At 42.5% G+C, this 22,425-nt stretch overlaps 3 pseudogenes; 1 reads left to right on the top strand and 2 right to left on the bottom strand.

Annotated features, from left to right (window-relative positions):
- Positions 1 to 6,234: 6,234 nt before the first annotated feature.
- On the top strand, positions 6,235 to 9,267 carry LOC147958741 (uncharacterized; annotated as a pseudogene).
- Positions 9,268 to 15,130: 5,863 nt separating this feature from the next.
- LOC147958740 (uncharacterized) lies at positions 15,131 to 15,777 on the bottom strand (annotated as a pseudogene).
- Positions 15,778 to 16,015: 238 nt separating this feature from the next.
- Positions 16,016 to 18,259, bottom strand: LOC147958739 (uncharacterized; annotated as a pseudogene).
- Between the last annotated feature and the right edge of the window lie 4,166 nt (positions 18,260 to 22,425).

Here is a 22,425-nt window from a genome sequence, read left to right as displayed (position 1 = left end):
CCTCCCTTCGTTGACCACCAAGAACCGATGCCTTTTGTGTTGCTTCGTTTGGATGCGTCAAGTTCCTCTACTAGCCGTGCACGCCTATGGATTCGTCCAAGTTCCGATGATGCTTTTGTAAAACTACACTGCGGAGACCAAGACTGGCAAGTCCACACGGGAGCCCGAACGACTACTTCCACGATGATGCGAGTACAAGTACCCTCGACGTGTTTTTCGCCAAGTACCGCGACACCCAGATCCCTCGGATATGTCAAGTTCAACTAACATTGCAAGAATGAGACCGGCGGGTCCGAAGACCCCAAGTACCATGACAACCCTGAAGGGATTCGAATTCGTCAAGTTCACCTTCGAAACGTGTACCACTACCGCCGCCCGAACATCTACAGAACATGTACCACAACCATCGCTCAAGACCCGTGAACGACTATTGATGACCCTCCAAGTTCGTCCACGATTGCCATGTACAACTGCCGTCGCCGTGAACAACTACTCCCACTACCATCACCGAGTACCACTACTTCCCACGACGACCGGGAACGACTACACCGCGTGACCCAAACCACCCCGAATGCATGATCCAATGGTATAACCGCCGAGATGACCTTCCGAGAACGAATGTTTGAGATGCATGAGATGCTCGTGTTTGCACCGTGTCAGAAAAATGTCGCTTCCATGTTCCTCCTCGTTGCCATGCCGTCCACCCGTGGGAACCCAGTAACCAGGAGCACCCCGCCGTTCATCGCATGACACGCTCCCGTCACATCTTCTTTGCACCGACATCTCAATCGAGTTACCAGAACCGGAATGTTGCCGTGGCACCATTCCCGTTATCGTTGCCGTGACACCCCTTTCGTTTCCGCCACGATGACAAATGCTTATTCATGCTCATATCAACATTTTCATAAAAATTGCATAAACTTGAACATGCCATCCGCTTCATGATAATAACATTTAAAATATTTAAAATTATTGTTGCATTAAATTGCTAATGCATATGGGGTTTTACCGGAATTGTTGTTTGTTGTTCCGGCCTCATTTAAACTTGCCTAAACCGTTAATTTAATTATGCTTCACCTCTTGCCATGCTTAACGACATTTCATATTGTTGGGTACATAAACGAGAGTGAACCAAATAATTGATGCGGTGTTTCGTCAATATGCAACTCGTTGCATATTGAGCTCCACTTAATTTTTAGGATTGTTTGTGCATTTTGCCATGCCATGCCTCTTTAAACCGGACATGCATCATACTTGTGCGCATCATGCCATGCTTATGTGATGCTTGTCTACTTTGTTGCTTGCTTCTTTCTGGGTTGCTTCTCTCGTTAGCTTCGGTTTAGTTCCGGAGTTGTGAGGATTCGTTCGACTACGTCCGTTTGTCTTCTTCATGGACTCGTTCTTCTTCCTTGCGGGATCTCAGACAAGATGACCATACCCTCGAAATCACTTCTATCTTTGCTTGCTAGTTGTTCGCTCTATTGCTATGCCGCGATACCTACCACTTGCTATATCATGCCTCCCATATTGCCATGTCAAGCCTCTAACCCACCTTTCGTAGCAAACCGTTGTTTGGCTATGTTACCGCTTTGCTCAGCCCCTCTTATAGCGTTGCCAGTTGCAGGTGAAGGTGAAGTTTGTTCCATATTGGAACATGGTTATTGTTGGGATATCACAATATCTCTTACTTTAATTAATGCATTTATATACTTGGTAAAAGGGTGGAAGGCTCGGCCTTATGCCTGGTGTTTTGTTCCACTCTTTGCCGCCCTAGTTTCCGTCATACCGGTGTTATGTTCCTTGATTTTCTGTTCCTTACGCGGATTGGTGTTATGGGAACCCCTTGACAGTTCGCTTTGAATAAAACTCCTCCAGCAAGGCCCAACCTTGGTTTTACCATTTGCCTCACCACCACCTACTTTTCCCTTGGGAGTCGCGCTCCCGAGGGTCATATTTATTTTAACCCCCCAGGCCAGTGCTTCTCTAAGTGTTGGTCCGAAACAGAGCCACTTGCAGCGCCACCTCAGGGAAACTTGAGGGTTGGTTTTAGTTGTACGTAGTGTTCATCCGGTGTTGCCCTGAGAACGAGATATGTGCAGCTCCTATCGGGATGTCGGCGCATCGGGCGGTCTTGCTGGTCTTGTTTTACCATTGCCGAGATGTCTTGTAACCGGGATTCCGAGTCTGATCGGGTCTTCCTGGGAGAAGGAATATCCTTCGTTGACCGTGAGAGCTTGTGATGGGATAAGTTGGGACACCCCTGCAGGGTATAAAATTTCAAGAGCCGTGCCCGTGGTTATGTGGCAGATGGGAATTTATTAATATCCGGTTGTAGAGAACTTAACACTTGACTTAACTAAAATGCATCAACCGCGTGTGTAACTGCGATGGTCTCTTCTCGGCGGAGTCCGGGAAGTGAACACGGTCTTGTGTTATGCTTGAACGTAAGTAGTTTCAGGATCACTTCTTGATCACTTCTAATTCACGACCGTTGCGTTGCTTCTTTTCTCGCTCTTATTTGCGTATGTTAGCCACCATATATGCTTAGTGCTTGCTGCAGCTCCACCTCACTACCCTTTCCTACCCATAAGCTTAAATAGTCTTGATCTCGCGGGTGTGAGATTGCTGAGTCCTCGTGACTCACAGATACTTCCAAACAGTTGCAGGTGCCGATGATACTAGTGCAGGTGACGCTACCGAACTCAAGTGGGAGCTCGATGAAGATCTGGGTCGTTGTTGTGTTTTGTTTCCTTTTCTGATCAGTAGTGGAGCCCAGTTGTGACGATCGGGGATCTAGCATTTGGGGTTTTTTTCTTTTATTTTGGTTCCGTAGTCGGACCTTGATTGTATTCTGGATGATGTATGACTATTTATGTTTTGTGTGAAGTGGCGATTGTAAGCCAACTCTTTATCCCATTTGTTGACACGGAATTTCGCCAAAGTAAAGTATGGTGCAATAGCTACTATAAAAATATAAATTAATCCGAGTGGCAAAAATGATGAATCACCCAATGGGAAGAGCAAATGACTTTGTTTAACTTTGACCGCTTACTAGAAAATAGCAGGCGCGGAAATAAAGGAATGAACCAAATATCAATATATAATTGTTGAGCACTTACATTGGCTTAGAATATGAAAATATCGGGTATTCACAAAGTTGGTAAAATGAATAAAATCTCCATAAAAGGTTTTATTCTCGATGAAATAATAACCATGAGACGCAAGATTATAGACGGCGCTAATATCTTTACATATTAGACCACGTGAAATGTCAACATAAAATCATCGCGGGCGACGCTTATTTCCCAAATATTAAACCATGCAATATACATGGGCATTATTTCATCGCCGCTAATAAAATATCACGGCGACATAGGAAAAGAGACGCACGTCATTCCTAATGAAATATGGGTATGAGGGATATAACGCCACATAAAAAATACATTTTCCATGTATTTATATACGGCATGTCACACTAAGAAAATAATTCTCAATGTCACATTAATAGTTGATTAAGCCTAGCTCATTAAAATATGCTGGATGACGTCAAGGCCCATAGGTTAATTAGTAAAAGAAGGAGTTTAGCCCACATGAGCTAACCACGTACGTAACTTGCCAGCCAAACCACACAGTTGGAGAAATTAGTGATTAAACAAATAAAAAAAGAAGGAGGCAGCCCCATGCTCACACGATCTCACCCACGAACTAGAGAACGTGGGCGCGTCCCTCCGTTGATTTCCTCCGTTGCTCCCTCCTATAAATACCTCCAAAGGGCCTGCTCTTGGCGCTCTCTTTTCCCTGATCGCTCCACTGCGCTGCCGCACACTGCTGCTCTTTTTTTCCTGATCGCTCCGCTGCGCTGCCGCACACTGCTGCTCTCTTTTGCCCCGGCCGGCCGCTGCTGCTCTGCTGCTACTTTCCCTGCTCATATTCTTGATCTCTGGCCTCATGCTGCTGCTGCTGCTGCTGCTGCAAGGCCGTCGTCCGGTCAAAAGCCTGAGAAAGGTAGACAAGGTGGGCATCATGATTCTCCTCTAATCTTCTTGCTCCTCCCTATATCTCTCATCATGTTCATCTTTCTCCTTGGTTGATCATTGTGATACAAACCAAGGAGCATGCCCATGTGTCCTCATCTTGACATCTTGCCTTGGCTGATCATCGCGATACGAGCCAAAGTGCAATTATGTTCAGGAAAGGAAAATTTGTCCTTGGTTGATCATCTTGATACGAACCAAGGAACATATCTCACGTATTTTCATCTCGACATTTTTGCCTTGCCTGATCATCATGATACAAGCCAAAGTGCGAATATGTTTAGGAGAGGAAAATTTGCCCTTGGTTGGTCATTGTGACACAAGCCAAGGAGTATTCTCCATATATCTTCACCTTGATATTTTGCCTTGGCTGATCATCGTGATACGAGCCAAAGAGCACTTATATTTAAGAGAAGAAAATTTGTCCTTGGTTGATCATTGTAATACAAACCAAGGAGCATTCTCCATATAGCCCCATCTTGACATTTCGCCTTGGTTGATCATCATGATACAGGCCAAAGTGCGAATATGTTTAACAACAACAAAAATACTCCTTGGCGGATCATTGTGATACAAATCAAGGAGCATACAACATATAATTTCTTCTTGTAATTTTTTTGCCTTGGTTGATCATCGTGATACAAGCCAAAGTGCGATTATGTCAAAGAGGATAAATTTCACTCCTTGGTCGATCATGGCGAACCAAAACTAAGGAGGATATATTTTCCCTTCCATCGTAGATGAGAGTGACGCAAAGGTAAAGCTTGGGGAAAAACAAATATGAAACATACCCAAACCCTAGATGATCATCTACATAAAATCATAGAATAAATATGTGCCTACAAAATGCACTCTTCATTTGTTTGAGTTGCACAAAATAAGACAATGTAAATTGTGCATGTACCTCTATACCTAGTGCATAAAAATGTATAAATCGGGTGCTTGCTAAATTATATTTGAGGCCTCTTGTTGGTTACACTGCGGACATACATGCTATGCCACGTCAGTAGTAATACAAACAGGAAGGTACAAATGGCATATACATCTGTCATATAGATGATGAAATGAGCATACTCTAATGCATATAGAATATGCTAAGTGAAATCTAACGGGTAAACATGAGATAATAAAAGTGTTAGTTGTCTCATTTTGCACTAAAATATAGCATGCCCATAAAAAGAAATGTGTAGGTTAAGTTAAAAGTATAATCCTACATATCTAAAATATGAAACCTAGAGCGTACAGACTCTATGCAACACGTATATACTGCCCACTGATGGTTAGAGTATATACATGTAACCCATTAAAAAAATAAAGGATATTGCATCTAGCTCGCTTTAGTAGATGCTATCATCAAACATATCAAATCAAACAAGATAACATATTGGATGGTTCTGATATTGGAACCCCCCTTTTTTCTTAAATTTCCATGCATGCGCATAGGCTAACATGGAGTAAATCATCATCTCATGCATGGTCATATATGCATCAATAAAAGATGTAGCATGCATGTATTAAGTGGATACTCTGCTAGTCGACTTATCACTCGTTAAAATGAAATGACCTGAAAGTTGATTAAGATAGCCGCATGGTCATACTAGCATATGTTGGTTAAGTCGACTACACAAATTAGGTGTCCGATGCAAAAAAACACACATTGCACTCGTACTCTACGTACTACTCATAATAGTACAAGGGTAAAAATTTAAATGAACAAGACACATGATAACTTGAAGAAGATCGAGGATGCTCCCCCGATCGAGCACACCGGCGTCAACGACAGCGAGGAGGAGCGACTTTTCTTTATCATTTTGTAGTAGTCATGTGTTGCAATTCTATGTAATAGGATAGTTGGAATTCTTAATCAGGGGTTTTCTCTTCGGAGATGTAATTAACAGAATTTTTATGTAAATGTAAGAATTCTGGAAATAAAGTACCTGCAATGTTTGATTCTATTTTTATTTTTTGCATTTAAAATTCACTCTATATCAATGACGTGGATGCGTGTTTTCACGCCTGCCATTTTCCCGTCATCAGATTCTGGCACGCCCGGTGGGACATATTTCTCCCCTCATCTTTGAATTCCAACATTGGATTGCAACATATGAATTCCCATAGTACATAAAGCATAAAACATTATGTACCATATACAAAAAGAAGTCAAAGAAAAATAATATATGGTTTTCTTTGTTTTGAAGGTATGGAGGGCCAAGTGCAGCAGTTTGTGACCCTTCGCTTCGGTGACCTTTGGCTTGATGTGCCAATTGGTCCTATTGTGACCTCACTAAGTGAAAGTTGGAAGACTACTGCTGCATCTCCAGTTGTACCAGATCAAGAAGAGGTCACTTCTCCACCAATGGAGGGGTTCACACCTATTTTGTCAAAGTCTGCAAAGAGGAAAATGAGGGCTGCTAGAAAGAGGGTTGCTCAGAGTTCTGCAAGAGTGGTTACTCATGCTCCAGTGTCAGTAATGAAAGGAAAGATTGTTGAAGCAGGGCCATCCATCCGCCAGCAGTCCAAGGACAAGGGAAAGAAAGTGGTGTTTGAGAAATCCGAGTTTTCGCCACTTGTTTACAAGGGAAAAGAGAAGATGGTGGAGACACCCAACTCCAAACTACCTGGGAAAAGAGGCGGCGTTGCGGTCATATTGCCGTCAGCGTCGTCTTCAACAGGAAGGCCCACCAACGCTCGGAATATACTTCGAGCTGATGCTCCTGAGTTTGTCCCCTCACTGGCCCATAAACCTAGTGAGGAACGCTTGGGAATTATGCAAAAACGTTCCCTGGAATGGAAGGGAGTGTGCCTTACATCTAGTGACCTCAAAACAGGCCACGTAGATCCAACATCTGCACCGTCAGTTCCTCTGTGTGAAGAAGCACCCATCTTACGAGAGTCCTTTGAAGGTTCATTTGATCCAGTGCGGCATCAACGGCGACAGAGAAATGTCCGTCGATCTTGGATTGATCTTCCAGCTGCCGTAGGTCAAGATGCGGCGAGCCGACACCGTTCTCATGTGAGCAAGTCTGTCAAGGGGAGATGGAAAAACACTCGTCCAAAGATCCAAGTTCAGAATCCAGATGACTCATATGTTGTTAAATGCATATGTCAAGCAATAAGGTCACAGCTCCCTGGTGCATCCACATCACAAAACGATGAGGGTGGCGCCATCATGCGACTGGCGGAGGCCCTGGCCCAACGACCCGAGTACCAAGAATTCATTCAGCAACATCCTGAACATCAAGAATATGTGAACCAAGCTGCTCGTGTCCGTTCAAGAAGGGCGGCGTACAAAGAAAGAGAAAGGGAAGTACGGGCCAGGTCTGGGTCAAGCAAAGTCCAAGGGGCAGAACACGCTCCATCAGATGAGGACAGTCGGGCTAAAGTGAACAAGTGGCTATCAAATCCATCAAATGAGGTGGCCACGAGCTTGTCTCCATGGCCCTCTCGTAAGCAGACCAAGAATAAATCATTCGAAGTGTTCCAAGCAATGCCAATTGGTGTCAGGGCGGCGTCGGACAAGACCAGCGAAACATCCTCCACATCAACACATTTCAAGAGGAAGAAGGCACGCAAAACTGTCGTAGAAGGTCCTCGTCGTAAGACACGAAGCCAAAAACGTTCAGATCATGAAGAGCTTGGGTCTAGGTATGGTGGGTCTTATAATCCCCTATCGGACAGTACCCCTTGTCCTTCTGAAAATGAGATAGAACTCCACCATGGTGCAGAGCATACAGAACAAGTCCTAGCCGCGAATGAAACTCGTTCGGTTGAAGAGCAATTGGCCAACCTTACGGCAGCACTTCAGCAAAAGGAAGATGAGCTCGCAGCCCTTCGAATTCAGATGAGCAATAACCAGAATAAAGGAAATGAAGGGGATGGTGGCGCAAGTGCTAGCAGCCAACATGGAGGAGCAGGGCTTAACCTTGAGGCGATCCAAAGAATGATCGCTGAAGGGTTAAAGTCGCAGTTGATGCAAACTCAGTACTCGATGAGGCCAGGGTATGTTAAGCCGTACCCACCTGATGTGGATTTAGTTCCTTTCCCGACAAATTACAGGCAGCCACAGTTTAGTAAGTTCAATGGGAGTGGATCTCCCCATGAGCACATAGCACACTTCCTTGCTGCTTGTCAGGATACAACTAACAACGGAGCACTTCTCCTTAGGCAGTTTGTACAGACATTGTCTGGGCCTGCCTTCACCTGGTACAGCAAGCTACCTCCAAGCTCTATAAAAACGTGGGAACAAATGCAAAACTCATTCCTCGAGCGGTTTTATAGCACGCAGAGGACAGTGGGCATAACTGAGTTGACCCAAACTGAACAAGGGTTCAACGAGAGGGCGGCTGATTTCATAAATAGATGGAGAAACCTAAGTCTTCATTGCCCACAACCAATCACTGAGCCAGAAGCAGTGCGTATGTGCATGAACAATCTCCGCTCGGAAGTGGCTGTCCAGTTACAAGGAGTGAGACCCCTCACATTTGAAGAGTTAGCATCAAAATCCACGGATATAGGAAATTTTATGCAGCTTGTCACTCGTCGAACAAAAACGACATTCAACAAGCCTACAGACAAAGGTGGTCAGCGTGAAAAGTTGCCGATGAAACCCAAGTCTGCACAAGCCATGGAGACAACGGCGGTAAAACCTCAGCTTCAGCCCGAAAGATCACCTATAGGGAATCAAGGGCAGCGAGATGCACAGGTTGGTAGGAGGCCAACTCTTAGCGAATGGCAAAACAGGGAGTATTCTTCTCCTGTAGAAGAAATTGATGACCTTTTCACTGGTTTAAAGGATTTGAGTCTAATAGAACTTCCCAGGCCCAAAAGGCCAGAAGAAGCTTCAAAATTTAATGACCCAAATTTCTGTCACTACCATCGCATTTTGGGCCATACACTCAAAGATTGCTTTGTTGTGAAGAATATCATCCAGAAAATGATCGATGAGGGGACTATTGATGCGGATCTCCTCAAAAGCATGACAAAGGGAAAGAAAAAGGCTTCAGCAAATGTCGCCACCCTCCAGGATGATGCGGTGAGTTCTGCGTCTTCAAATATGAAGGGTACTTATGATGATGCATTACTAATTTCCAAATGTGGATGTTCTCCTATGATAATTCCAGGCCTTGCCAAATCGCAAGATCAGCATAGAGGAGAGGCTTACATTCCTTCAGCAATGGTGCAGCCCAAGGTTGGGGGCCACGGCGGTCAAAACGCCGTGTACTACCCCGAGTGATGGAAGAAGCTCCTCCTCTGCGCTTCGCACCGAAGATATATCAGCACACCACGAAGCGCGAGAGAATACGAAGTGAAGAATTCAATGTTCTCACTATTGGTGTGTTCGAGGATGATGGCGAGTCTCTATGCTTCCCTGACGAAGAACCATTAGAAGTTGATCAGGTTCATCTTAGATCAGGTCGTCAATTAGCAGACCCTCACCCCCACCTAGAAAGGAACCAAAAAGCAAGGATGCAGTTCCAAATGATTCGACGGACCCTGCCTGTAGGGTGCCAGTCAAGTATGATGTAATCGCACATTTGAAGAAAATACCAGCTATGCTTTCTGTGTATGATGCTTTGTGTCTTTCATCTGATATGTGTAAAGCTCTTGTCACGGCACTCACGTTTCCAGAAGACTACGGAGTAGAAGTATCTCAAACTAAGGTAGAAGAATCTGAAGTCCTAAATATGACGTTCACAGATGAGGATATGTTGTTAGGCCCCAAGAAGCACAACAGACCTCTTCTCATGTTTGGCGAAATTGATGTATTGCCGATAAATCGCATAATGATAGATGGTGGGTCAGCTATAAATCTGCTACCATTGCGTACACTCAAAAAAATTGGGTATTCCAAGAGAGATTTGAGCAAGTCTAACGTGGTTATACATGGATTTAACCAATCAGGGCAAGAAGCTATGGGTACCATTTCGTTGGTTTTAAAATTGGATACATTATCCACATACGTGAAGTTTCACGTGATTGATGCGGCCACATCATATAATGCATTGCTTGGACGCCCATGGTTACATGAGAATCAAGTTGTGCCATCCACTTTACATCAGTGTATCAAATATATAGATCGGACAGGTGATACAGTCAGAATATTTGCTGATAAGAAGCCATTCACAATAGCTGAATCTTTCTATGTTGATGCAAAGTTCTACTTCGAGCCTGTTGATAAGGTGCAAAAGCCAAAATCCTGGAAAATACCCGAGTCAAATGTGGTAGAACAAGAGGTCGCAGAACCCTCGTCAAAGAAAAAGACCTACCAGTATATACCAAGCAACCAAAGGAAGAAGGGTGACCCAATATTTCGTGTCATAGACAAATCCCATGACATGAAAGGTACTAATTTCCCTACGTCTTTACCTCCTTTGGTACAATATAGAATAAAACAATCCCAAAAAGAGCCGCGTCATTCAAACATTGGTGAAAGTGAAAATAAAAATATAACACAAATATCTATGCTTAACAAAGATGATGAATCTTTACCCATTTCTTTGTATGATAACAGGGTCTTGTACATGATGCAGCAAATGGGTTATGACATTGCCACTGGGCTGTCCCTATGTGATGGCCGGGGACAACTAGCACCATTCGAAAAGGTGTTATCTCAAGAACAACTCGAAGCTCTGCACGAAGACCATGTTTTAAAAGAAATGAAGCATGGGTTAGGATATGAGGTTTGTATGGCTTCGGCTGAGTATACGGACATGACGGAAGCATCTCCAAAAATGGAGGATGGCAACCAATGCACCGTGGATGACTTGGAAGAAATAAATATTGGTACGGCTGATGACCCTCGTCCAATTTTTATTAGCAAACATTTGTCCCAAGAAAATAAACTAAAATATCATGAGTTCCTGCGTGCAAATAGAGATGTATTCGCTTGGACTTATGAAGAAATGCCTGGGTTGGACCCAAACATAGCCGTCCATCGCCTTGCTGTGCGAGATGACGCCACACCAGTGAAGCAAGCTCAAAGAAAATACCGGCCTGAAATACTTCCACAAATAGAAGCCGAGGTCGACAAACTCATAGCCGCAGGGTTCATTAGAGAAGTCAAATACCCCATATGGGTCTCTAGTATTGTACCCGTTAAAAAGAAGAATGGTCAAACACGCATATGTGTAGATTTCAGGGATATGAATAAAGCATGCCCCAAAGATGATTTCCCAATACCCATCTCTGAAATACTAGTCGATGCTACTATGGGGCATTAAATATTTTCTTTCATGGATGGTTGTTCCGGCTATAATCAAATTAAAATGGCACCTGAAGATGAAGAGTTAACAGCATTCCGCACACCTAAAGGCATATATTGTTATAAAGTCATGCCTTTCGGATTAAAAAATGCTGGGGCTACATATCAACGAGCAATGACAATCATCTTAGACGGGTTGTTATATGTGATTGTTGAATGCTATATAGACGACATAGTTGTGAAATCAAAGCATGAACAAGACCACTTGAAACACCTTGAAATGGTTTTTGAGCGTCTTAGACAACATAATCTAAAAATGAACCCCATGAAGTGCGCGTTCGGAGTTTCCTCTGGAAAATTTCTCGGTTTTGTGGTTACAAAAAATGGTATTCAGATCGACCCAAGTAAAATCAAGGCGATTGTTAAGATGCCACCACCCACTAACTTACATGAACTGAAGAGTTTCCAAGGCCACCTAGCATATATTAGGAGGTTTATCTCAAATTTATCTGGGAGATGCAAACCTTTCTCGCGACTTATGAAGAAAGGAGTCCCTTTTGAATGGGATCAAGCATGCCAAAACGCATTCCTAGAAATTAAGAAATATTTAATAAATCCTCCTGTTTTAGGCGCACCGATTAAAGACCGACCATTAATTCTCTATACTGCTGCAATGCCTACTTCATTAGGTGCACTCCTGGCACAAAATAATGATGCAGGAAAGGAAACGTCCCTGTATTATCTTAGCCGCACCTTGGTAGGGGCCGAGTGCAACTATCCAGACATGGAAAAAATATGTCTCGCACTGGTGTTCGCTGCACAAAAATTGCGACACTACATGTTAGAACACACTGTACATTTAGTCTCAAGAGCAGACCCACTCAGATATATCTTAAGTAAAATGGTACTCTCAGGGAGACTAGCTAAATGGGCGATGCTTTTGTCACAATTTGACATCACATATATACCGCAAAAGGCCGTAAAAGGCCAAGCTTTGGCTAACTTCCTTGCGGCACATCCGATCCCAGATGATTTTCCTATAGATGATGACTTGCCAGATGAGGATGTATTCGCCACGACCGTTAAAAAATCAACATGGCAAATGTACTTTGATGGCGCTTGCCGGCAATCTGGGTCAGGTGTCGGAGTCGTTTTCATTACACCTAATGAAGGGGTGATTCCGTACTCATTTACCCTAACTTCGGCGGTGTCAAATAATTCAGCCGAATATGAAGCTCTTATCATTGGGCTTGAAATAGCAATAAACATGGGGCTCGATACGCTCTCTATTTATGGGGACTCACAATTAGTGATTAATCAACTGATGGGGACCTACATGGTAAAGAAACAAGAATTGTTACCATATTTCAAAAGGGAAAAAGAGCTCCTAGCTATGTTCAAAGATCTAAATATTCAGCACATAGTTAGAAATCAAAACGAAAAGGCTGACGCCTTAGCCGGTTTAGCTGCAAGTATGTCACTAGACTCACATGAAATGATGGACGTACACATAGAGGAACGAAGGTTATTGCCAATATTTGTTGAAGAAGAAGAAGAAACGGTAATATCTTCTGCAATGACAGCTGATATATGTGAAATTGAGGTAGGGGATTGGCGAGCACCATTCCTCTAATATCTACTTCATGGATACCTACCTCTTGATACTAGCGAAAGATCTAGAATCCGCAAAAGATCAATCCATTACACATGCATCAATGACATACTCTATAGGCGTTCCCATGACGGCATATTATTGCGCTGCCTTGCTGGAAATGAAATTATGGAGGCCTTAAACGAGGTGCATGCTGGAATATGTGGCTCGCACCAATCAGGCCCTAAATTGCACTACCAATTAAGGCGTCTAGGCTACTACTGGCCTACAATGTTTGAAGACGCCACTAAATTTGCAAAGAAATGCCATGAATGCCAAGTGCATGCTGACTTTATACATCAGCCGCACGAACCACTCCATGCGACAAATATGTCTTGGCCTTTTGAAATGCGGGGAATGGATATAGTTGGGCCAATTCATCCACCATCGTCCAAAGGTCACAAATTCATTTTAGCAGCAACAGATTATTTCTCCAAGTGGGCTGAACTTACACCACTAAAGGAAGACAAAGCGGAGAATGTAGAACATTTTATAAGAACACAACTCATATATCGTTTTGGCGTTCCTTCCCGGATCATGTCTGATAATGGAACTCCTTTTAAAAACAAACAAGTGGATAAGTTATGCTCCAAGTTTAAGATAGACCATCATTATTCCACGGCATATAATCCAGCCGCCAATGGACAAGCAGAAGCTTTCAACAAAACCCTCTGCAAGTTGCTAAAGGAAGTTGTATCAAAAAATAAGCATGACTGGCATGAAAAGCTTCTCGAAGCCTTGTGGGCTTACAGAACCACAACACGCACGCCGACAGGAATGACACCTTATTCCTTAGTATTTGGAGGAGAAGCCATTCTACCTTTGGAGGTACAGATCACGTCATTGAGAGTTGCTACACATGAAAATTTGTCAGAAGGAAAATTAGTACAATTACGCCTCGATGAATTAGAGAGACTAGAAGGTAGACGACTTCAAGCTCTGCAAAATCTTGAGGAATATCAAGCTAGGATGTCGCGAGCATTCGACAAACGAGTCAAACAAAGGTCGTTCAAACAAGGAGATTTAGTTCTGGTTGTCATTCGTCCCATGAATATCACGCGACGGATGAAAGGAAAATTTGAACCAAAATGGGAAGGTCCCTTCGTCATAAAAGAGGTTTATTCTAGCGGCGCAGAATCGTATCACCAGATGGGAAATACTCGCCGGCACCGGTAAATGGGAAATTCCTTAAGCGTTACTATGCATAAAAAAATACACTCCATACCTTCACGAGTCTAAACTGGGGCACATAAAAAAATACACTCCATACCCTCACGAGTCTAAACTGGGGCACATAAAAAAATACACTCCATACCCTCATGAGTCTAAACTGGGGCACATAAAAAAATACACTCCATACCCTCACGAGTCTAAATTGGGGCACATAAAAAAATACACTCCATACCCTCACGAGTCTAAACTGGGGCACATAGAAAAAATACACTCCATACCCTCACGAGTCTAAACTGGGGCACATAAAAAAAATACACTCCATACCCTCATGAGTCTAAACTGGGGCACATAGAAAAAATACACTCCATACCCTTACGAGTCTAAACTGGGGCACATAAAAGAAATACACTCCATACCCTCACGAGTCTAAACTGGGGCACATAAAAAAATACACTCCATACCCTCACGAGTCTAAACTGGGGCACATAGAAAAAATATACTCCATACCCTCACGAGCCTAAACTGGGGCGCACAAAAAAACTAATTACTCCAACGACTTACGAGTGTAAACTGTGATGCAAAGAAAAGAAATCATCAAGCGTACTCCATACCCTTAAGAGTATAAACTGGGGCACGTAAAATTTTACTCCGATATCCTACGAGTCTAAACTATGGCGTAAAAAAAAAGATTCCAAATTCTCATAAGCTTAAACTGTTGTACGAAAGGGCAGTGTATATAAAAATATAAATAAATTTGTAAAAGATAAAAAATGAACAATGAAATAAAGTAATAAAGCTTCAAGCAAAAAAATGTAAATAAATAAAGGGGTTACCCAAGCTAGTTCATGCAATTAGCACAGAGTATCCATTCCACACAGAAAGCAGGGCTATACGAATAACATTGCATAGTCCATCAGTACACATGAATAGATCCCATGCAAACATACACGAATGGTGCTACTGGCATGCGAGAAAACCCAAGAAAATGGGTTTGCCGATTGGCCGCCTTATGCAAGTCTGAGTAAAAAATGTAAATAGACAATATGTCTGATTTATTAAGAACAAAGAAACTCAATTGGACATGGAGCGCCACTCCTTCAGACTTCTAATAATAGACTTGGCTTCGTCCTCCAGCGTCGATGTCTTCCCTTTAAGAGCCTCCAATTCCTCGGAAGCTTTCACATTAGCTTCGAGCAAATCTTCATGCAACTTCTTGGCTTCAGCTTGCTTGGCGGAACGGTCTGACTCCAGTTGCTTGACCCTTTCTTCAGCTGTACACAACTCAACGGTAGCTTCTTGTAGTTGAGCGGAGAGGGCCTCCACACGTTCCTTCTTCTCAGCTTGTTTCTCCAGCATGGATGACATCTCTTCCGCTGAAGTTTTCAGAGACGCTTCAATGGATTCAGCCCTCCTCTCTGCTGAGTAACAAATTCAGACTTTTGCTTTGATTGACCCTCAATGGTTCTGCGGGCTTCTTGCACTGTATCTGAGATCGAGACAAATTTTTCCCAAGCCGCGCGAACAGGGGCAATTTGAGGAACAATATCACCAACCGGGAGCATCGACCAAACTGCCTGGAAAATCTCATGGCGCTGAGAATCTGTTAATGTAGGGGCATCTAAAGCTTCAAAAGCATTCTGCAGCAACAAATCGATAGCATCCAGAACTGGCTTGGTAATAGCGGAAATATCCATGGATGGCGCTGAAATCTGTGTCATTATTCCCTCGCCACTGACGAGATTAGAAGCTCCTTCCGTATCACCTGGCGATAAGGAGGGGCAAGATAAATGATATTGCAATGAAGTTAATAAATAGAAAAAGATACAAAGGACGAATAAAGCTACCGTGCGTAGAGATAGGCGAAATGTTTGAAATATCAGCCTGCGAGGCCACGCCTGAGTATATATACGTAGGGGGAGTTGGAAGATTAAGAGAGGGTTCTGATATATCAAAATCCTAAAACGATAGATCAGAACCTATGACATTATCATCAGTCCCTGTATCATCAAGTTCATGCATAAAATCAACCAACTCGTCAAGATTACATGGGCTTTCTCCAAGAGAAATTTCAGTCTTCCTTTTTACACCAGGTCTTTCCTCCCCACCGGAAGAGATTATTGCATTTGGACTAGGTTCCTCTGAGTTCCTATCAACCAAAATGTCAGTACCCTCCTTCCTTGCATTTAAACGTGTGCCTGATACTGTCACGTTTATAAGTGGCCGGGGATTGGAAGAGGAACTTGCAGCAACATCATTTGGATTATTTTTCCGCTTCTAAAAAATAGCAAAAATAATATCAGTTAGTAAATAGTGGTGTTGGCGCATAATAGTAAAAAAAAAGGTATACATATATATATATATATATATATATATATATATATATATATATATATTACCTGTTGCAACAAAGGTGGCGGGGCATTGTTATCCAAGTGGTAACCTCTTAAGATGTCCCTCCAATGATTCACTGCCGGCATTTCTCTCGCCTCAATAGCTGCAAGATATTCCTCTTGCCGTTCAGCAGACACCCTCTTTACTACGACAAGATCCCCTTCCAAAATCTTGCGAGAAAAAAATATGTTTCTTCCCATTATTCACATATTTGGCAAGCCTTTCTTCATAGGAATCTCGCCCGTGCATGTTACCTTGACGAAGCTGGCCTAGAACGCTGGTGAAAGGTTGGATGAAAATGGTCCACCAGTTTGTCCATGCCACCGAGGAATTGCCCACAAAATCTTTGTTGGGAATATAGTGAGGCTGTTTCGGATTCGAGCGCAATAAATGCCACCAGTGTGCATAAGCAACACTAATGTCATCTATTATATATAAACTGCGCAATGGAGTATATGGTACTTGCTGATCCAATTTGAATTGTCGAGCCACCCGGTCGGGATGATACGGCTCAACAATGCACAAGTCGTCATCATAATCGGACCTTCTCCACGGTAGCATCCCTCGACGGATGGAAATGGTGAATGCTTTTTGCAACCAACGAGTGCTAGCCAAGTCAGAGAAATTTGAGGGGTACCACACAATACTCTTGTGTTTCTCGAAGAAATCGTGCGCCCTTTCAGGGCTAAAATCGTGTGGAATCCTAAACATAGTCCCCACCATAGATAATTTCCCTGGACAAAGCTTAGGAGTTGGAAATTTTCTCACTTTTGCTCGTTTACCAAATACATTCTTCAGATAAACCCCCATCCAGCCGATAATGAAATGGACGGGCCATCCCCTAATCCGGTAGCAGGGTCCTACAGGATGGGTGCTGATGCGACGAAGCGAAAAATAGATAGAACAAAGTGCTGGTGGAGCTAATGAAATTCGACGCCCTAGAGCGATCCAGGACGCCATCACAAGGACGCCAGCGCGAATGTAGGCTCCCTCGCCAATGACAACAAAGTAGCACAACCAAACAACAATGTACGCCGCGGCATACAAGCGGACCTCATGAAGAGACGCGAAAGGAACGAAATGGTCTCGCCGGTTGTGAAAATAGTCACACCAGACCTGGAAAGTCACGTGGCCGCCATTGTTCTTGGCAAGCTGATCATGTGCGGATAATAGGTCCGGTAAGAAGTCAGGGAATTGGCAAAGGGAGGGGTCTAGTGCATGTTCTGGTGGGATAAATTCTTCATATAAGTCTCCATCTAGAGGAAGACCAGCCATTTGATACATATCAAGGAGTGTAATAGTACGTTCACCACATGAGAATAGGAACGTGTTGGTTTTTGGATTCCATTTTTCTAACAGAGATCTTAGCAAGGCAGGTGAAATAGAATAATCACCCAAAGAGCAGTAAATAGCTCCACAAAGGTAATCTGAACCTTCACCAAGCCCTTTTAGGGAAAAAGAATGATTTCGTAAAATGTTTGCCCCCTATTCATTATAGCCTGAAGGACGTGGCATATACTCAATATCATGACGTTCCCAAGTCAGACCTTTGGATACCATCCTAGTACCCAGACATAAAGCTGTATCTGTTCGCGGTGAAGCCGCCAATGGGTAATATGAATAAGCTAGTTTGGACTATCTCGCTCGCCAACCGCGAGGACCGTTGTCGAGTTCACCCTTTGGTATACTTATAGCTTTAACTATGGGGCAGTCTTGGTCATCGGAGCTAGGTTCATATAGTTTCTGTTGCTTGGCTAGCTCGACAAAGGATAGTCGATGTGAGAGAACCGTGGGCGATTTCTGCGCCATCTCTATACAAAAGAATATACGTGTGTCGGTACAGGTACAAGTTGTGTTCAAAACAACAAAATAAATGAACCATGGTAAATGAATGGAAATTTTACCACGGAGGCGATAGCCCGAGCGAAGCCAGCCCTTGATGAAGAAGAAAGGATTTGCACTCTACAAAAAAAGGATGATGATTGTTAGTGCTAAAAAAATTATGCAAAGGTCAAATATCAGCAAAATGAATTATCCTCCAAAAAAAGAGAGATACATGCATAAAGCCCAATCTAGGGTTTCTGGAATGTCAACTTTGAAAGGGTTGATAGATGCAAAACTTTGAAAAAAAGTTTATATATGCAAAACTTTGAAAGAGTTGATAATTCTTGCATCAAATAAAGGGGGGCTTCATTGATCTCACAGTTTGTACGTCGGACCAAGTTCATATAAACTTGCCGGCACGTCAATTGCGAGAAAGATATATGTGTGTAGCTTAAAAATGAGCTCTACAGTTTGTACGTCGGACCAAGTTCATATAAACTTGCCGGCACGCCAACTGTGAAGAAGATATAAGTTTGCATCTTTAAACGACCATCTTTTAAATAAATAAATAAATAAAACATTGATCTCACAGTTTGTACGTCGGGCCAAGTTCATATAAACTTGCCGGCACGCCAACTGTGAAAAAGATATACGTGTGATCTTTAAACGAGCATCTTATATAAACTTGGAAAGAGTTGATAATTGCCGCATGAATAAAGGGGAGTTTCGTTGATTGTATGACATATCTCACAATTTGTACGTCGGACCAAGTTCATATCAACTTGCCGGCACGCCAATTGTGAGAAAGGTATACATTTGATCTTTAAAACGAGAATTGTAAGTATAAAAAAATATTGATCTCTACAATTGTACGTCGGACCAAGTTCGTATATAACTTGCCGGCACGTCATTGCGAGACCAAATTTCCGCATATATACGGGACAAGATGTACAGGCGTTCATGGCCTAAAGGAGGTTACGTGCATGGGTTCATCTATAAATTATTCATCCAATCTCTGATGCTGGTATGTGTATAAAAAGAATAAAAAGACAGTAGGTATAGTACCTAAAGAGAGAGCAGGTATACGTCCGAAACTAAAATATAGTTGTTTTGCCAGATTGTACCTAAACCTTCCTGCAATATTGAAGGAACAAAAATTAAGGGGCAATCAGAAGACGTAAATCATGCACGTAGATGTCTATCTGAATGAACTAAGTACAAACTTACCAACGTAAGATCTGTGCTTCAGCGGCAGATGCTAATCTTTTTCATACAAAGAAAGGAAGGGAGTCAGAGATGAGAATCATCCGAAAGAATGATGAGAAAAAGACAATTAATGAGTGCACATCATTGCGTACCCAGTAGTCCAAAGAATAGCAGGTCAATCATAAGAAAGATCTGGACTTTGGGTTATGCGTGAGGTAAATAGAGTCCCCTTGCCAGACGATAGGAAGAAGATATATATAAGGAAAGGTATGCGCTCCGGCCGGACGCAACTACAACTACATGGCGGAAGGCCAGCGTCTTGTAACAAATTTTGAAGATTGAGTCCTTATCCAACGAAGGGACTAACAAACTTTCAAAAGGCAGGGCTAGATAAATATCTAGCTGGATATTTTAACAAAATAAGTGTGTCGCCCACACTAAGAAAAACGTTCGCGATATATATATGAAACGGAATATGTCTACATATATTTTCGTCTACATATATTTTCGAGTTCTGAAAGTGAATCAGAGAAATATTCCCTTCCAAAACTCGAGGGGCATCTGTTGACACGGAATTTCGCCAAAGTAAAGTATGGTGCAATAGCTATTATAAAAATATAAATTAATCCGAGTGGCAAAAATGATAAATCACCCAATGGGAAGAGCAAATGACTTTGTTTAACTTTGACCGCTTACTAGAAAATAGCAGGCGCGGAAATAAAGGAATGAGCCAAATATCAATATATAATTGTTGAGCACTTACATTGGCTTAGAATATGAAAATATCGGGTATTCACAAAGTTGGTAAAATGAATAAAATCTCCATAAAAGGTTTTATTCTCGATGAAATAATAACCATGAGACGCAAGATTATAGACGGCGCTAATATCTTCACATATTAGACCGCGTGAAATGTCAACATAAAATCATCGCGGGCGACGCTTATTTCCCAAATATTAAACCATGCAATATACATGGGCATTATTTCATCGCCGCTAATAAAATATCACGGCGACATAGGAAAAGAGACGCACGTCATTCCTAATGAAATATGGGTATGAGGGATATAACGCCACATAAAAAATACATTTTCCATGTATTTATATACGGCATGTCACACTAAGAAAATAATTCTCAATGTCACATTAATAGTTGATTAAGCCTAGCTCATTAAAATATGCTGGATGACGCCAAGGCCCATAGGTTAATTAGTAAAAGAAGGAGTTTAGCCCACATGAGCTAACCACGTACGTAACTTGCCAGCCAAACCACACAGTTGGAGAAATTAGTGATTAAACAAATAAAAAAAGAAGGAGGCAGCCCCATGCTCACACGATCTCACCCACGAACTAGAGAACGTGGGCGCGTCCGTCCGTTGATTTCCTCCGTTGCTCCCTCCTATAAATACCTCCAAAGGGCCTGCTCTTGGCGCTCTCTTTTCCCTGATCGCTCCACTGCGCTGCCGCACACTGCTGCTCTTTTTTTCCTGATCGCTCCGCTGCGCTGCCGCACACTGCTGCTCTCTTTTTCCCCGGCCGGCCGCTGCTGCTCTGCTGCTACTTTCCCTGCTCATATTCTTGATCTCTGGCCTCATGCTGCTGCTGCTGCTGCTGCTGCTGCTGCAAGGCCGTCGTCCGGTCAAAAGCCTGAGAAAGGTAGACAAGGTGGGCATCATGATTCTCCTCTAATCTTCTTGCTCCTCCCTATATCTCTCATCATGTTCATCTTTCTCCTTGGTTGATCATTGTGATACAAACCAAGGAGCATGCCCATGTGTCCTCATCTTGACATCTTGCCTTGGCTGATCATCGCGATACGAGCCAAAGTGCAATTATGTTCAGGAAAGGAAAATTTGTCCTTGGTTGATCATCGCGATACGAACCAAGGAACATATCTCACGTATTTTCATCTCGACATTTTTGCCTTGCCTGATCATCATGATACAAGCCAAAGTGCGAATATGTTTAGGAGAGGAAAATTTGCCCTTGGTTGGTCATTGTGACACAAGCCAAGGAGTATTCTCCATATATCTTCACCTTGATATTTTGCCTTGGCTGATCATCATGATACGGGCCAAAGAGCACTTATATTTAAGAGAAGAAAATTTGTCCTTGGTTGATCATTGTGATACAAACCAAGGAGCATTCTCCATATAGCCCCATCTTGACATTTCGCCTTGGTTGATCATCATGATACAGGCCAAAGTGCGAATATGTTTAACAACAACAAAAATACTCCTTGGCGGATCATTGTGATACAAATCAAGGAGCATACAACATATAATTTCTTCTTGTAATTTTTTTTGCCTTGGTTGATCATCGTGATACAAGCCAAAGTGCGATTATGTCAAAGAGGATAAATTTCACTCCTTGGTCGATCATGGCGAACCAAAACTAAGGAGGATATATTTTCCCTTCCATCGTAGATGAGAGTGACGCAAAGGTAAAGCTTGGGGAAAAACAAATATGAAACATACCCAAACCCTAGATGATCATCTACATAAAATCATAGAATAAATATGTGCCTACAAAATGCACTCTTCATTTGTTTGAGTTGCACAAAATAAGACAATGTAAATTGTGCATGTACCTCTATACCTAGTGCATAAAAATGTATAAATCGGGTGCTTGCTAAATTATATTTGAGGCCTCTTGTTGGTTACACTGCGGACATACATGCTATGCCACGTCAGTAGTAATACAAACAGGAAGGTACAAATGGCATATACATCTGTCATATAGATGATGAAATGAGCATACTCTAATGCATATAGAATATGCTAAGTGAAATCTAACGGGTAAACATGAGATAATAAAAGTGTTAGTTGTCTCATTTTGCACTAAAATATAGCATGCCCATAAAAAGAAATGTGTAGGTTAAGTTAAAAGTATAATCCTACATATCTAAAATATGAAACCTAGAGCGTACAGACTCTATGCAACACG

This window comes from Triticum urartu, chromosome 7A, assembly GCF_056163025.1.
Source record: "Triticum urartu cultivar PI428250 chromosome 7A, HENAU_Tu73, whole genome shotgun sequence".
NCBI lineage: Eukaryota > Viridiplantae > Streptophyta > Magnoliopsida > Poales > Poaceae > Triticum > Triticum urartu.
Note: the sequence above shows the minus strand (reverse complement) of the source record. Positions and strands in the feature narration are given on the sequence as shown.